The sequence below is a fragment of the Pygocentrus nattereri genome, chromosome 5 (genome assembly GCF_015220715.1).
Source record: "Pygocentrus nattereri isolate fPygNat1 chromosome 5, fPygNat1.pri, whole genome shotgun sequence".
In the NCBI taxonomy this organism is placed as follows: Eukaryota; Metazoa; Chordata; class Actinopteri; order Characiformes; family Serrasalmidae; genus Pygocentrus; species Pygocentrus nattereri.
Window position 1 is genome coordinate 34,122,240 of NC_051215.1, and position 18,653 is coordinate 34,140,892.

General features: G+C 39.7%; 2 protein-coding genes across 2 annotated transcripts in view; one reads left to right on the top strand and one right to left on the bottom strand.

Annotated features, from left to right (window-relative positions):
- tet1 (tet methylcytosine dioxygenase 1) overlaps window positions 1-18,653 on the bottom strand; it is a 51,476-nt gene that overhangs the window by 29,281 nt on the left and 3,542 nt on the right. The window lies entirely within an intron of this gene.
- The window catches only part of slc25a16 (solute carrier family 25 member 16), a 57,353-nt gene that overhangs the window by 16,737 nt on the left and 21,963 nt on the right, over window positions 1-18,653 (top strand). The window lies entirely within an intron of this gene.

The window sequence follows — 18,653 nt, forward strand, 5'->3', positions numbered from 1 at the left end:
CACCAAAAAGTTAACATAGGACCAGGAAATGATTAGCAGCGAGTGTGGGAGGCATCTGAACAGCAGAACAATCCCTAAAACTACAACAGCTAGCTTCTGATTTATGATTTCTTAGATGTACTGAATTCCGCAAGTGTATTTCTTTGCTCATTCAGTTTGATATCAGTGGCCCTAAATCCTTACATTACGCAAGCTGTTCATGGCACTTACATCCACGCAAATTCACGTTCCCCTTTATAAATCGAACCCTTGGTCAACTCACTGAACAGAAATCAATGGCAAGCAACACTGAAACTATGAAAAGCAGGAAGAAAGTCTGAGAAAGGCTGTACAGACAAAAGATGGACAGTCAGTAACAATGGCCATTTAATCTTATCCTTTCCTGAAACGTATCGCTTTCCGTAGTTCCAGTGTTGGTTGCTGTTGATGTCTGTTCAGTAAGTCATGCGCCCAAGATTTTGAGTTGTGGAGGGAAACGTGAATTGGATGCAAGGCCGACAGTTTTTATGGGGAACTCACAAGAATCCTCATTTAATCGGTCCAACATCTTTACTACAAACTAAGCTTAGACTGACCGCGTTATTTACCGTTGGTACAGACAGCTGGCATATCGTAGCCTTGCGAGGCAGCGCTGGGGTTATTTAGGCCAGGTTATTTAGCTCAATGCGAGAGTGTGGTTATCTCCTCGGTCTGGGCTCCTATCCTTTTATATTTATGAGCGCAGCACAAGTACAGCGTCATCAGGCTGGTAACGTTGTTTGACTGATTTGCATACTGTGACGTGTCATGGTATTGGTATGAAGACACATCATCCGTGCCTATAGCAGAGTTGAACCAGAGGCGGAGCTGCAGAGGCGGAACTGACCACGATAAAAATGACATTTTTGCAGTTTGGAAAGATGTGTTCACATTTCACAGACCAGTACATTTCAGCTGTTAATGAAAAAAGGTCTTGGGGTGTAGTCACGCTTTTAAGACTTATTGTTGAATTTATTACTCTGGAGACCAGAATGTGGAGCTTGTGAGCAGTACTGGATGTTGACAGGGTAGACACAGTGTGCGCCTGCAGCTTGCTCTATCACTGTCAGAGGAAACAGACCCCAGTTCTCCTACCACCAGGTTCCCTGAAAGGGGGGATGTGTGGTGTGTGTGTTAAGACAAATGACACTTGGGCCATGTTCATTGTCCCTTCCCCGTTCAGATAACAGCAGAGGAAAAGGGAAAGCAGACAAACAGAGGCAAAAGCAGTGAAAGTTAGGCCAGAAACACACCGGTACACAAACACAAATGCTTTAAGCTAACGTCGTTTCACGCACTGCTGAAAATTTGTCACAACGTAATTCATAATGCATAATGTAATTCATAATGCATCCATAATCTGCACTCTGAGCATCGCAGCAAGGAGCGCAATATTGACAGTCAAGCCTGGCCAAGTTGTCTTGAACCATCAGCGTGATTTCGTCCATCCAACTATCAACGCAGACCAGCCTCTCCAAGAACTAGTCCACTCATTTAAAATGTAATACATCACTTCTTCATTCCAATAAAACAAGTCATGGCTGTTGGAATAACGACAGATCCCATCTACAGATGCATTTGTCCTTTATCAACCCCTTGAATACTGGGTGTTTTGATCGCCACAGTAGGCAGTTGTGTGAGACGATAACGATGATCATTTTGCCCATTAGATTTAACAATAATATTAAGTTGCAACAAGCAAAATGTAAATTGGCCGTGTTGGGTGGAAGCAAATAAATGTAATTAACAGAAAGCAGAAATGCATTTTTTGAGACGTCATGGGACCTGCTTATATTTTAACTCTAAATAAAAAAAATGGTTTGCTTAAGTCCATAACTTTGTGTAGCAGAGCCATTTGTGTGAGATTGTGTGCGTGCACCCAATATTTTACAATTATCTGTGCTACCAATGTTAACTACCTACTAAACACAGCTAGGAAGCAAGATGCTAATAATCCAATTACTTTAGATGCATAGAGTGAACAACTTATATTTATATGACAATTAATCGTTAGCATGTTCGTGACAGCCGTATGCTACAGTCATTTAAGAATCTGCACTGGATTTGTACAGTAAGGCCTTGAGTTTGCAGTGTGTTATCCGGCCACTGTAGTTTGCGTTTTCATTCTTGAATTTATGCTTCTGGCCTTACAGTGAAAAGTGACCTATAACTGTTCAAACTGCCTGGTGCTTTACGCTACATGACCTTACGCCCAGCTTTAGCCCAGATTCTCAGTCGGGTCTTGTCTGTGCTGGTTTGTTGGCTATAGTCTACAGTTTTTAAGGCGGTAAGATTGGACAGTTGGGAGAGAAAATTGAGGCATGTGCGAGAGGCATAGACTCTTTAGCATAGATGATTTTTTGTCTTGTAATTGAGATTCAAACCAGTTGGAGTTATCAGCTGGTATTTAGCATTTAGCGAAATCTCAAAGTGTACTGGTCAATGACTCAATCTGAATTATTTCCCCCAACATCCAGTGAGACCTAAGGCACAAAAGAAATATATACAGCAAACAAAGAAAAATGGCAGACACTTACAGTGCCCTCCATAATTATTGGCACCCCTGGTTAAGATGTGTCAAAAGCCTTAAAATAAATTCAGTTTTTATTGTGGAAACATACTGTCACACTGAAAGTTGTAGAAAAATGTAACCTTTAACTCAAGTAGAGTTTTAGGGGGAAAATAAAATCCCTGACTAAGAAATAATTTTTCTTCATAAAATCACCTGTTCCACAATTATTGGCACCCCTAACAATTCTTAGGAAATAAATGTAATTAAAGAATTTCTGTCACTTCTACAGTAGTTTACGAAGTTAATCAAAGTATGTAGGAACATTTAATTAGCAATTCACAACTTCCTGTTTCCCTGGGGTATAATTATGACGTGACACAGAGGCCATTTCTCTTCAACATGGGAAAGACAAAGGAACATAGCATTCAAGTAAGGCAGATGTGTGTTGACCTTCACAGGTCAGGCAATGGCTACAAGAAAATAGCCACTCACCTACACCTGTCCGTATCTACTGTCAGAGGAATTATTAAGAAGTTTAAAACAACTGGAACAGTGGTAAACAAGTCTGGACGAGGACGCAAGTTTATTTTGCCACCACGCACAGTGAGGAGGATGATAAGAGAAATAAAAAGTTCTCCAAAGCTCACTGTTACGGAACTGCAACAAATGGTAGCATCTTGGGGTCACAAAGTCTCCAAAACAACCATCAGACGCTATCTACACGCCAACAAGCTGTTTGGGAGGCATGCACGGAAAAAACCTTTTCTCACTCACAATCATAAACGTAAACGTTTGGAGTTTGCTAAGCAGTACTGGGACTTCAACTGGGACCGTGTGCTTTGGTCAGATGAAACAAAGATAGAGCTTTTTGGCAACAAATGCTGTAAGTGGGTCTGGCGTAACACAAGAGCTGAGTATGCAGAAAAGCACCTCATGCCCACTGTGAAATACGGGGGAGGATCAGTGATGCTGTGGGCCTGCTTTTCTTCCAAAGGCCCAGGGAACCTTGTTAGGGTGCATGGCATCATGAATGCTTTGAAATACCAGGACATTTTAAAACAAAATCTGGTGGCTTCTGCCCGAAAACTGAAGATGGGTCGTCACTGGGTCTTTCAGCAAGATAATGACCCTAAACATATGGCAAGATCTACACAGAAATGGTTGACCACACACAGAATCAAGCTCCTCCCATGGCCATCTCAGTCCCCAGACCTTAACCCCATTGAAAACCTGTGGGGTGAGCTGAAGAGGAGAGTGCAGAGGAGAGGACCCAGGTCGCTGGATGATTTAGAGAGATTGTGCAAAGAGGAATGGTCGAAGATACCTCTTTCTGTGTTCTCCCATCTTGTGAAACATTATAGGAGAAGATTAGGTGCTGTTTTGTTGGCAAAGGGGGGTTGTACAAAGTATTAACATCAGGGGTGCTAATAATTGTGGCACACATTATTTGATGTTAAACAATTATTTCTTAATGTGGGATTTTTTTCCTACTGAATAAATGCACTTGAGATAAAGGTTGGATTTTGCTCTTTTTTCCATCGTGGTCCTATATTATTTAAAAAAACCCTCAATTTATTAGAAGCTAAAGAACACATCTTAACCAGGGGTGCCAATAATTATGGAGGGCACTGTACATTTACATTTACAGCATTTAGCAGACGCTCTTATCCAGAGCGACTTACAAGAAGACACTTGTGTGGACCAAAGCTTTTTAATAAACTTAGTGCAGTGCTTGTACATCAAAAACTCTAACTTTACATCCAAGGTCTCACCCAAATGTTCTACCTGCTGCTTCTTTAGTGTGGCACTCCACAACAGCAGCAAAAACACCACGAGTAAACTGCTCCATGACTGTTTATTTTTTGTCTCCTAGAAATGGATGTGAGAATGTGTGTTCATTTGAGTTCAGTGAGTCTGGTTCAGTTCAAAGATGAAAAATTAAGTTAAAGACTTGAAGATTAAAACTAACTTAAAGAAAGCTGACATTAAAATGTTGTTTAGACTGTACCCTAAAATCACAAGGCATATTAAATTCACCTCACCACAGTAAGTTGGTTAAACTGAATGAACCAAAAGTTTAGACAGAGATTAATATCCTTGGATAGGGATTTTGTATGGTTTTGGGGTCTTTTTTCCCACAGAAAGCACTGTCATTTCTAATCTCTCTCCTTGACCCATATCCCCAAGTCCCATATAAAAAAATCCTCGGTGGAATAATCTGTAATGCATTAAAGCAGCGGCTCTCAATACTGCTCCGAAAGTCCCACTATTTTGCACATCTAAGATCAAAGATTCCCAGTTCAACTTGGGTGCAGTTTGTTTTTACCTGATAATTACCTATTTAGAATCGGGTATGTTAAAGCAGGGAAAACTAAAAAGTGCAGGGCGTCTTGAGAAACACTGTATCAAACACTCATTTCAGTTTAAACAGTCCTCACAGATACCACGGTATGATAAGCCAGTACAAATAGCAATGAGGTTTCTTGCAACATAAACATGACAACAATCCAGATGCTGAGCTGCTCTTACTGTTTATATATGTGAAAAGTGGACACAGAAGTTTTTGTTTTCTTCAACAAATGTAGCTCATTTATAAGCAACAGTCTGCAACCCGTATTCTTATACACTGCTCAAAAAATAAAGGGAACACTCAAATAACACATCCTAGATCTGAATATTCTCATTGAATACTTTGTTCTGTACAAAGTTGAATGTGTTGACAACAAAATCACACAAAAATCATCAATGGAAATCAAATTTATTAACCAATGCAGGCCTGGATTTGGAGTCACATACAAAATTAAAGTGGAAAAACACACTACAGGCTGATCCAACTTTGATGTAATGTCCTTAAAACAAGTAAAAATGATGCTCAGTATTGTGTGTGGCCTCCACGTGCCTGTATGACCTCCCTACAATGCCTGGGCATGCTCCTGATGAGGTGGCGGATGGTCTCCTGAGGGATCTCCTCCCAGACTTGGACTAAAGCATCTGCCAATTCCTGGACAGTCTGTGGTGCAACGTGATGTTGGTGGATAGAGCGAGACATGATGTCCCAGATGTGCTCAATCGGATTCAGGTCTGGGGAATGGGCGGGCCAGTCCATAGCTTCAATGCCTTCATCTTGCAGGAACTGCTGACACACTCCGGCCACATGAGGTCTAGCATTGTCCTGCATTAGGAGGAATCCAGGGCCAACCGCACCAGCATATGGTCTCACAAGGGGTCTGAGGATCTCATCTCGGTACCTAATGGCAGTCAAGCTACCTCTGGCGAGCACATGAAGGGCTGTGCGGCCCTCCAAAGAAATGCCACCCCACACCATTACTGACCCACTGCCAAACCGGTCATGCTGAAGGATGTTGCAGACAGCAGATCGCTCTCCACGGCGTCTCCAGACTCTGTCACTTCTGTCACATGTGCTCAGTGTGAACCTGCTTTCATCTGTGAAGAGCACAGGGCGCCAGTGGCGAATTTGGCAATCCTGGTGTTCTCTGGCAAATGCCAAGCGTCCTGCACTGTGTTGGGCTGTGAGCACAACCCCCATCTGTGGACGTCGGGCCCTCATACCATCCTCATGGAGTCGGCTTCTAACCGTTTGTGCAGACACATGCACATTTGTGGCCTGCTGGAGGTCATTTTGCAGGGTTCTGGCAGTGCTCCTCCTGTTCCTCCTTGCACAAAAACAGAGGTAGCAGTCCTGCTGCTGGGTTGTTGCCCTCCTACTGCCTCCTCCATGTCTCCTGGTGTACTGGCCTGTCTCCTGGTAGCGCCTCCAGCCTCTGGACACTATGCTGACAGACACAGCAAACCTTCTTGCCACAGCTTGCATTGATGTGCCATCCTGGATGAGCTGCACTACCTGAGACACTTGTGTGGGTTGTAGAGTCCGTCTCATGCTACCACGAGTGTGAAAGCACCACCAACATTCAAAAGTGACCAAAACATCAGCCAGAAAGCATCGGTACTGAGAAGTGGTCTGTGGTCCCCACCTGCAGAACCACTCCTTTATTGAGTGTGTCTTGCTAATCGCCAATAATTTCCACCGGTTGTCTATTCCATTTGCGACGGCATGTGAAATTGGTTGTCAATCAGTGTTGCTTCCTAAGTGGACAGTTTGATTTCACAGAAGTTTGATTTACTTGGAGTTATATTGTGTTGTTTAAGTGTTCCCTTAATTTTTTGAGCAGTGTAGTTTCGTTGTGCAAGAGGGCTACAAAATATAGTTAACTCAATAATTTTCAGATTATTCACTGACAATATGCTAATGAGCCTCTACCCAATCCCAATGTTTAATTACTTGCATTCTGACCAATCACAGATGGTCTATAGATGATCCAATGCACATAAATAATATTGGTAAATAGTAATCCAGGAATCCTTAACCACGTCACGTCAAAGGCTCAGGAGTATGTTTTAAATATATTAAAAACAGTATTGTACTTGTGCCCATCACAACCATGAAAATTTAGTTGAAAATTAATTGCTATATAAATAATTGCAATTAACAACGTAACTTCTTTTGTTCATTGTATCGAACTATTGAACAATCTCAGAAAAAAGGTATGAATCTGTCCCTGGGGCGGAACCCTCAAGGGTACATCTCAATACCTTTAGTCAGGGAACATAATTGTACCATAATCCATTGAAATTATATTTTTAAGATTAGATTAAATGACCCTTATTAGTCCCACAGCGGGGAAAATGTCACCTCCGCAATCTAACTCATCCGTGCAATGAAACACCACATGCACACTAGTGAACACACACTAGGCAGTCAACAAACTTGCCAAGAGCAGTGGGCAGCACTGTCTGCAGTGCCCAGGGGGTGTTAGGTGGCTTGCTCAAGGGCACCTCAGTCATGTCCTGTCGGCTCAGGGGATCAAACCGGCGACCTTCCGGTTGCAAGGCTGGTTCCCTAACCTCCAGCCCACAACTACCCCCCACAAAGTTTACGAAGCTGTATTGACTCCACACACCCCGTCTTGTCTCCAGGCTTTTTATTTCATTGTTCTGTTTCAAAACATTAGGTTATGAAAAGGAACAAATACGTACTTTTCACCTGGAACAAAAAACATATTTAAGGTACAGAATTGGACCATAAAACGGCTGTTGTACCTTGATGAACGAAACATTGTCCCTGCACAGAACCTTTATTTCTCACTGTGAAGTACAAGCCTAAAGTGGCTATACTGGCTTCCTTCCTAGCTGTTGAACAGTAGCTCCAACCTGAAGCGAGATCAAGCTCAAATAAACAAATATTATTCATAATGTAAACTCTAAAGGTGGTACAACACCAGCCAGAAGTTAGAACGTTTGTTGTTTTCCCATGAGTGTGTCAATAAATTAATTTACATGTATTTGATCTTGATCCTTAGTCTGATGGATAAAAATGCACCGATTCCCATTCTGTTTGTTGTGACACAAGCATTTGACTGTGAAAGCTTAACATCTAGAGATGTTAGAGATAGAGATAACAGCTGCTGTTAGCTCAAATAACTGTGATTAGGTGATTATGTAATAGTTATGACGGGCCTATTCGTAGTCACTACATGTAGCAATCTATTTGCAAAAATAGCATGTCTCGCCACAAATACATTCAAAGACATGTGTCGTAAATACTCTGCCGCCTTAGCATAGTACATTGTACCTGCAGCTTTGTCTGTGTTATCTTGTTCTTCTGAGTGAGTGTGCGCACAGATTCAGAACTGAATTCAGATCGCTACTGATTTGTTTTATTAGACTAACAACAAAGGTGACAGAAATGTGAACTTTATGAGGGTGTAACAATTGACAAAATACAGAGGTCCAATCTAATTTGACATATTTTTTGATATAGCAAAAAAAGATGTACAAAAAGCACTAAGATAAAACATGTTGGATAATAAAGAAGAGCAGGTTAAATGGCAGAAATAGCAACATTTATTGTAGACCTTAAAGGGTTAATGGAGAAGAGTAGCTCAAAAGCTAGAAATAGCTAATTGTGGCGCTGGATTAAAGGTTTAATTCATCCTGTGAATGGACCTTTTCCACTGCTAGACTGCAAAATTAGCTCTAATTAGGTAAAGACTACTGAGGTAAATTGTTGACTTCTTTTTTATTTTTCAAATGCTGCCATATTTTTTGTAAAAACCTAAATATTCTAATGTGCCTTTCACTCAACCCTAATTTACAAGAAAGAAGTCATTCACAGAGCTGTGATGTGCCCAGTGCAAGTCAAGAGACATTGAACATGATGTGGCTTGTGTTTTCAGGTGTGGCTACCTTCTGTGTACAGTGGTAGGCAGTGTGGAGGGTATGAGACGCCATCATACAATAGCAGGGAGTGCTACAAAGATGTTCACAATGTTTTTGACATTTCACGATTCCTATGAATCCTTTCTACCACCTCAGCCTCCTACCAGCCAGGCCCACTCTGCTGGCACACACACACACACACACACACACATCACTTATGACACATTCCTACACTGTTTCTCCATTTTCTGTATTCTGAGGGAAAAGCAAGTTTTACTTCAAATGTCTCTTCATTCGTATGCTGAACAATTATAAGCTGGTACAATTACAAAAAGAGCTGTACTGACAGTACTGAACACTTTACTCTCCCTATTAGGTGTGTCTTTCGTGCAGCATCACAGTGTTAAGTGCCAGGCATTTCCCAGTGTTGAAGTGACCATTGCTGGGATGTGGGTGTAGGGTCACACAAGCTTATTTTGTTCAAGACTTCCTTCCATGACTGAACAACAGCAAAACTTCAGAGGGTTGAACGAGTTCACTGGCACAGTGCGCGTGTATGTTTGTGTTGAGAGTACTGAGCCAGACTATTTGTATGTTTGCTACACTAAGACACAAAAGCTTGGACTTAAAGGCTTCTTATGAGAGTGCTGAGCTCAGAGGTACAAAATCAGTAGAGACAATGTAACTGACTGAGAAACAATACAATGAAGCTCTGTAAAGACAGAAACACCTGCAGTGCAGAGAGTTAGCATTAATGTAAAGGGGCTGTCGACCCATTTGCAACTTTCTCCTTGATACTGAAGATTTGTGACCTAATGATCATTAACCAACATTAAATTAGGAAGAACGGCTAAAAGCTAAAAAGCTTTGTCAAAACTGTGTGGGTGCTGCAGTTGACAGTGGCATAGTCAACGCAACATGAACAACACCATGGCAGCAGGCAGTTAGTTTTTTTTAAGCTTTTGTTTTTTGGTAGAAACTGGGCTATGAATTAGTTATAACTCAGTAATGACTACCTGAGAATTTTGCACTCTTCCTTGCTTAGTTGGCATGCTATCTTACATGTTTATTAATGAAAACACAGAGCGTTCAGGTGTAATCATCCACCTGAGCACCTGAGTTTTGCTTTGAGTTATGCATGATAGCATTCCTGGCCTATATTTGCACTACAATAACAATAGAATGAATAAAATACAGGCTAAATCTCAAATGGCTTCCTAATCCCTATGTAGGTCATTATATTTAAAGGGTTCTACATACGAATAGTGCATTACACCGATCAGGCATAACATTATGACCCCCTCCTTGTTTCTACACCTATTGTCCATTTTATCAAAAATCAACACAGATCCACTTGCACAACACACACTAACATACCACCACTATATCAGTGTTACTGCAGTGCTAAGAATGATCCACCACCCAAATAGTACCTGCTCTGTGAGTGTCCATGGGGGTCCTGAAACAGGGAGGTGGTCATAATGTTATGTCTGATCTGTGTATGTCCAAATCAGAGTCGCTTCTATTCAGACATAGATGCACAACAGCCTATCTAACATTTATTGCACTGTCCGGGTGCAGAAGGTGTCATTTCATGACCTATGCAGTGCACCATACAGGGAGTAAGGAACCACTTGAGACTGAACCACAGACATGCTCTCATACTAAACCAATGATAGTAACATTGTGCATGTTACTGGGTTTTTGTCCATATCCTTTCCATCTCCTGGTGCTCTAAACTGAATGTCTTTAATCATAGAAAGAATTGTAGTATTAAAGAGAATGAGACTGCTTACATAGTGTTTTCAGTATTAAACACTCCAAGCTAATCTGCTAATACAACATCATAAGATGCATGCATGTAGGGTACCAATTGGGCAGTGTTGTACCTAATACAGTGTACACGTGTGACAATGGTGCGCAGAGCAAACCAGAGGATGCAGATCCACTAGTGACAAGGCACAACTAAAGAGACTTCGGCAAGATGTAGTTGATGAATTCTGACTAGTAAGAAAAAACTTGACATTAAGCTTCTTCCAAAATAGTCCCACCCAGCTCAAATATAAGAGAGGAAGCAGAAAACTGCAAGAATCTCATAACTGAAATGGCTAACATTGTTCTTGACACAGGAATTCATTAACTGTAACTGTATTAAAGCATAAACGGATTAAGGAAATAATATGACAGCCCCTTTAAAACAGCACCATACCTTTTGGGATTTGGAGACCTCTCTAGTGAAAAATATGTCATTGTAAGCAATTTAAGGAAGCTTTTTGTAGCATCATTTGCAACATCTCAACAGCTGTTAGTTTGGTATTTGCAAATGCCATAGTGGTACAATCAGAAATTAGCCGTATGGATAACACCATCATCCAGTACACCGAAAAATAAAGCTTACTGAAGCAAAAAAAAAAAAAACGGTACTTTAATGTCTGCTATAAGCTTCGATTAGCCATATTTAAGTTAGAGCAACATCAAATGATGGTACTCCTAGCTTGATGCTTATATAATATTGTAAAATTCACAACCTTTTGTAAGTGGAAAAACAAATGTTAAAATGTTATTAATCTGTCTGCTGCTAAAATGTGTGGACACAGAAAAAATGCAATTCATAAACCAAACATTTATTACTTTTACTGTTATATAATTAGAGGCCAGAAGCTCATGCACTACATAAAAAGAGAAATAACAGCAACTCCTGAATCACAGCACAGCAAAGATACTGATCTTTATTACATCTACCAAACATATCAAGGCCTGAGAAGGCAGACACATGCTCTGACACTAGATGTCAAGGTGACTGAGGATGAAACCATGGAAACCATGACAGTTCGGTTCAGTTAATCAAATAGTGTGAGAATAGCAGTCAGGCAGACAGATGATTTAAATGCATCTTAGCACACAAGGAGATCTACAGTTTATATGCAAAGCTCACTAGCTAAAGACAGGTGACAAAGGAAAACTCTGAAAAAATAAGTGGAGAAACATAACAAGTGCAGATGCTTATATCGTGCAGTTGTACTGTGCAATACAAGGAAGCAATTTAACATCCTACCATCCTCAGTGGCATGTATAAAAATGCTGAGCAGGCCCAGCTAACCTTGATTTTGGAGGGAGAATGGGAAAATAAGAAATTAAGTGGGAAGAGGAAAATATAAAAGTACAGAGGGAAAATATAGTATAATCGCAATTAATGAACTGCTCAAAACAAATAGGAATGCACATCTGAGAGCTCAGTTGGGCAAAAAACAAACTTCAGACCTAACATACCTGCAGAGTGCTGGAAAAAAGTGATTTGATGACTCAACCTTCACCATGTTCTCCATAAGTGGGCGAGCACGGAGTACACCAAGAGAACAGTACAGACCTAAATGACTGATCCCCCTACAACAGCCACGTTTACATGCACCCTTACAATCTGTTAATAATCTGGCTAACACCTCAATCGGAATAGAGTAAGTCCATGTTAATACCACAGGTGGAATAGTCTAGTCCGATTGAGGCCATTCGAAATACAATTTCCACCCGATTGATCAAGGTGGGTAATCTTGTAAATAATCCGTTAAACACAAGAATAATAGCCATGTAAATGCCTGAATCCAATTACATTCCAATCGGAACATGTAAGTACATTCTGCACATGTGCATCGCGTTATAGCGAAAGTTTAAAGCGTTCAACATGGCGGGCATGTTTATGGAAGGCAAATCCTGCCAAAAGGAAATGAAAATGAAAACAATAAAATGTAAATGTAAACCTGCCATTTCTTTTTCCAAACATCTGCGCAAATATCCTGCCAAAATTGAAAATGAAATGGAATGCCTTCATTTGCAATTTCATTTTTCACATAAGCACGAGCCGTTTGTGACAAAAATAAAAATACATTGAAAACGCCTTTCATTTCATTTTAGTCGTTATTCTGGTTTTTCACGGCCAAATCTAAAATGAAAAAGCTAACAGACAAAAGAGAACACAAACTTCACTTTGGCTTTTCTTCATGAAGCGCAAACTCTTTTGTTTGTTAGCTTTTTCAATTTATTTTTATTTTTGTCACAAACGGCTCGTGCTTATGTGAAAAATGAAATTGCAAATGAAGGCATTTCATTTCATTTTCAATTTTGGCAGGATACTTGCAGAGATGTTTGGAAAAAGAAATGGCAAAAAGAAGTTTGCATTTACATTTTATTGTTTTTATTTTCATTTCCTTTTTGGCTGGATTTGCCTTCCATACATGTTGGTCAGAAGAAGAGGCAAAGTTTATGCTTTGAACTTTAAAACACGGCAGTGGGACGGACGTCCAGATTATGTGTCTCAGAACACGACGTCTTCCTCTTGCCGCTTCCTTAATAAGTATTGTGAGGTACATTTTTCTGAGTCTGACATCATTTTAAAGCAATGATGCCAACTGGAAACTCATCTCACTGACTGGACCTCACATGATGTTCGCTGACACGGTAACGTTTACTCTAAGTGGTACTCCATGCAGAGAAGTCCCCTTAGAGGCAAGGGTCACTACAGATCAGAAGTTATTCTGACTGATCACCTTTTTCCTACGATTTAACACTTCTATCCTGTTGGGAGTGGTCCAAGATGACAAAGCCCCCATTGACAGGACACACGAGGCCACTGAATGAACTAATGAGTATGGAAATGATGTAAATCATGTTATGGCTTTTGTAGTCACCAGATCTAAACCCAGCCGAACACCAATGAGATATTTTGGACCATCGTGTTGGACAGCACTCTCTACCACCATCATCAAAACCAAATGAGGGAAGATTTTTTGGATGAATGGAGTTCTATTACTCCAGTACATTTCCAGAGACTTGAATCAATGCCAAAAGTCACTGAAGCTGTTCTGGTGTTTTCATCTCATGAAGGTGACCCAACACATCCAGTCACTCTTCTGTACATTGGTAGAGTATAGGTATACAGTTCATCTATCACTCATCAAACCAGGATATCAATTTCAATAGAAATAAGAGCTTAATTGTTGTCGCAAACATATCGCTGTGGTTGGAAGAAAACCTTGTATCTCCAAAATGGTAACTTTACAGGAGAAGGAAAATCATATTTTGCTTTTAATGTGAATCAGTATAATCAGACTTTTTTCCAAGTCATTCTGGATCCTTTCTTTTGGTCCATTCATCGTGAAATTTAGATAATTACATATTTTCGAATTATGTCAAAAACCACAAAATGCCAAAAATGGAGATACAAGATTTTCTTCTGACAGCGATATACCAGTATACAGTGAAATAAAACAGCATTAATCTAGGACATCACACAGAACTGGGTCTTGAATAATGGAATAATAATATTTCCATAGCACAATGTCACCCTTTTGATAAGCATGTTCTGAAGATTGTGCACCAAAAATTTTACTAAACTACAGAAGGAGCTGATTTCTGGTAAGAAAAGAATGAGATGTAGCAGGAAGGATTGAAGCCAAGCCAAGAACAAGCCTCAGGACCAGGCAGTGAGAGCACAGACGTGTCTTCTTATCTTCTATGAAGACAAAGAGTATCTGAAAGGCCCTCAAGCTATCAGCACTCAAGCTTTATTCTCAATATAAATGTACTACCTTTAGTAACTACCTAAAACTGCTTCCCAGGAGAACAATAATGTAAAATTCCAGTGGTGTGGCACAACCCACCCTGTATTAGAAATCGTATTTGGCTGAAGTATCTGGATCATCATATATTGCTGTGTTGCCAGAGCATGCAGTGTGACCCAGGAGTGCTGTCAGAAATGACTAAAGCCAGACCTAATTGAGCCACCTGGCCTCTTACCATTCATCTTCCCTTGATTTTCTTTCCTTATCCTCCTCTGCAAAGCTCAACAAGCCTCTGTCACATTTACAATGCAAACTGCTGTAGTTCCATCTCCATGGCACCCTGAGACACTAAATAGTTACAGAAGAGCTTTTTGTACTCCCTCCATACGTGAATACTCCACAGTTCTGAATGGCCTGGCTAACTTGCTACATTGCCCACTGACCAGACTTTTCCCTGCCATTACCTGAAAAAGCCATAAATGAGCAATAGAGGCCATATAATATTAGACTCCTGCTCGAATGGGAATGAATACATGGTAAATCTCCAAAATGTCATCTTGAAATGTAACCATGAGCAAAGTCACAGCTTTATTTTGCCACTTGGAAGAAAGAAAACAAGCCTGAAGAGTCCATACAAATGAAAACAAAACACAAATGTTACAGTACAGAAATAGTAGGAGGTAGGCAGAATGTAGCAGGTACTAAATTGTAGCTATTACAGGTACGCAGCAGTGCTGTCTCAGCAAACAGGCCGTTATAAGAAACATGGGCAATTTTCTGAGAACCAGAGACACATATACACCGCCAGACATGCTACATTATATTATGAGATAAGTGATTTTTCACAGGTAGTCTGTTTATAACTGAAGCCCTTTAAAGATTAACTTAAAATCTGTCCAGCTTTATTACACATGTGGACTGTACAGTACCTGTTCCTAGGCCTGATCTTCAGCCTGTTTAGCAGCTTTAGTGGATTATGTTTGTCACTTGACATGTAGAAAACGTCTTTCCTGGCATTGTAAGTGTGAAGACAGGCTGATCCTGATCACCCTGCCAGAAGAGTCACTACAAACTCCTTTTAACCTTGTGTCCTTGTGTTATCTGCACAAACACATCCCACAACTGCAGTAGATTTTTTAAGAATGTAGGTGAACAAATGGATTGGTCTATAATTTCTTCTGCATAAATGTATAAACTATACATTTTATACATTATACAACAAAAAGTATAAACAAACTTTAGATTGAGAGACTCTCAATTTCGCAAAACATTTTTTTTTCGTTATTCTGAATCAATTAGCAACATAAAAAAATTAAATGTCAATTTGAATCCATTTAATACTAATGGTTTAACTTATTCAATACATGATCATAAAATTAGAGAAATTTAAAACTGTATGGTTATATAAACCCCAGTTTCTTCCAAGGGTCTGTCATTTGCCATAATTTGTGGAAATCACTGTCAATGATCAAAACTATGCATTTGGGTGCATCCTATCAGAGTAAGGTAGGCAGGGAGGGGGAGTGGCTTTGGCAATGCATGCGTCATTGCTAGGGATTCATCGGTGATGTGGAACAAAGCCCACTCTTCTCCAATGCAGCACTACTCAATCAAAGGTAACTAATGTAGCATAGCTAGCTGACACATGTCATTTAAAAATGACTTAACTTTTAAGATACACTGCACTCATTTACATTAACGACTTTATTCAAAGCAGGTTATTCAGTATGGTATTGTACTCGGCATCAGTGGGTACTGAAAAATGTAGTCGCGCTTTTATTCTGAAGCCATTTTTAAATTTATGTATGATTTTTGAGGCTTATTTTATTATCAAATTCAAATGAAATCTTGACCTCAGATCTGAAAACCATATCAAACCTGAAAATATGTGTAACGATACACCTCTATTAAACTGTTTTTGAATCATCTAACCTAATCATCCTTAAACCACCTGATCTTATATCATTGGCTCAGATTTATCCTGGCCATTGTATCTGGGCCAAAAACATCTTTCACTGAACCAATCAGTTTTTATTTGTTTATGAAATTAGAAAATTATGGCTTTTGTGTGCAAATTTTATAATGAATGGACCAACAAAAATGTTCCAAAATGATTTCCATTAACATTTTTCATTCTCCTTAAAAGTTAGGATTTTTGTATACTAAAAACTGGCAAGAAGTATTGTTAGAAATAACTTGCCATGAACCTCTGTGAATTAATTTACTCACTTTATTATGTGATATTCGTGATGCATGTTTGAACATTAGTCAAGTCAAGAGGCTTTTATTGTCATTCCATCTATATACAAATACACAGTGGAGTGAAATTACGTTCCTCCAGGAACAACACGGTGCAACAAGGAACAAAAAGCACAAAGTGCAAACGTGCAGACATAGTGTGCAAACAAAAAATTCAGCTAGAAAATAAAATAAATGGGATAAATTAAACAGACAGTAGACGCAGTAAACAGACAGGACAGTGCAGCACCAACAGAGCACACATTTCTGGACATGAAGTGGTGGAATAAGGTGCAGAGATATTTAACATGCTGTGATCTGTGAGCAGGGCAAAACATAAAGCACTACCTGAAGTGGAAACGGGTGTAAAGCTATGGTACTAAAGCAGCCACCCACATGTTGTCATGAGTTTATAAACACAAAGAAAATGTCAACATATGATGCTTCAACAAAGTGAATCGTCTTCATTGCCTTTAAAAAACAGGCCTTCCCCACTCCTATAAGCCTTCCTTTTAGCATGGCTATTTGTGTTACTGAATAATAAGTATTAGGACAACCAGTTAACCACCTAACCTGAATATGTTAGAAATTCACATGCTTGCATGTTACTTATTAAACCCACTCAGTGACTAGGGCTGTAACACCTTGATCCATTTGTGCATAGTGCATATAGTAGGATATATTGTGTCCTATTATTTTAAAAGCACATCCTCCCTCAACCTTGTCTGTGATACATGGGCAGCATTTCTATTCATCAATTTTATATCATCCATGACAAAGTCAGACCACACGACAGATGTGAACACTGACCTACATTTTAGGCACCAATGATGTGTTTCCAGACTTCTGTCTAGTGCAGAGGTCACCAACCTTTTTGAAGCTGAGAGCTTCTTCTTGGGTACCGATTAATGCGAAGGGCTACCAGTTTGATACACACTTTTGAAATAACAAATCTGCTCAATTTACCTTGAATTATATGTTATTATTAATAATTAATAATATTCATCTATGTGAAGACACTAATCAAATTAATGATTTCTCACAATAATTATCAACAATGATTTAACAAGGTAGGAAACAGATAAATGTCAATATGCAACACTTTATTTCTATAAATCTCTGCAAGTATTTACATTTTAATTGATCACTTCCACAACATTTTCACAAGCCACTAACAATTTTTAACAAATCATGCACTACGTTGCACCATGTTTGTACAGATGATCAATTATGTAACATAAAAAAAATCAACTTTCAGATTTTAACCAAAATTTTTAACCAAATCTGCAGCATTTTTAACAAAATTATCATATGTTACATTTAACAAACGCATTTGTCACGATTTTACAATAACTGAATTCAACTTTGCCATGGCACTGTCATGTTGTCCTGATCCCTCTCCCTCCTCTCTTTCTTAAGAAGCCACAGACACACTAATACAGATACCCCCAGTTGCTTATTTGCAGAAACTAGCTAATATTTTAAGTCCCACAGGTGGCGAAGCACTCTCACATTTGCCTTGAGGCAAGTTTAACAGAAAATGCATGACGTGACATGTCCTGAAAGCACAGCGATCAACTCAGGAGAAAAACTGCACGCTACAGCTTTCTCTGCCAACAGCAAATAAGGAAGGGTGGAGACACACTTCAGCACATGGAAGGCTTTCATTCACGTACACGCACAAACACTTACACCACGTGCTGAACTGACAGCAGCTCATGTGATAGGGTTTTCCCATTCAGCTCAGAGTACCGCTAACAGTCACATAAAACCGAGAATACAGCCACACGCATTCTTAAGCAGAAGCGCCGCAATAAAAGTGCTCAGTGCTCTACTACAAACCCATGTGTTTCCCATCCCTGAGCCGTTAATAAGAGCCATCCTCTGTTTATCACATTAAAAGCTTGCCTTATTGCTCTTCTTCACTTCTTTCTTACCACTTCTTTCAAAGCCAGATGGCCAACATGCACAGAAAACAAAACCCTGGGTATCGAAAGTTTTAGAGCATCTAGTTTTACTGTTTTAATAAAAGACCATGTTATTACTGTAGCTTTGTTAATGGCTTGTTAATGGCTTGCTTGGGTTTTTTTTGA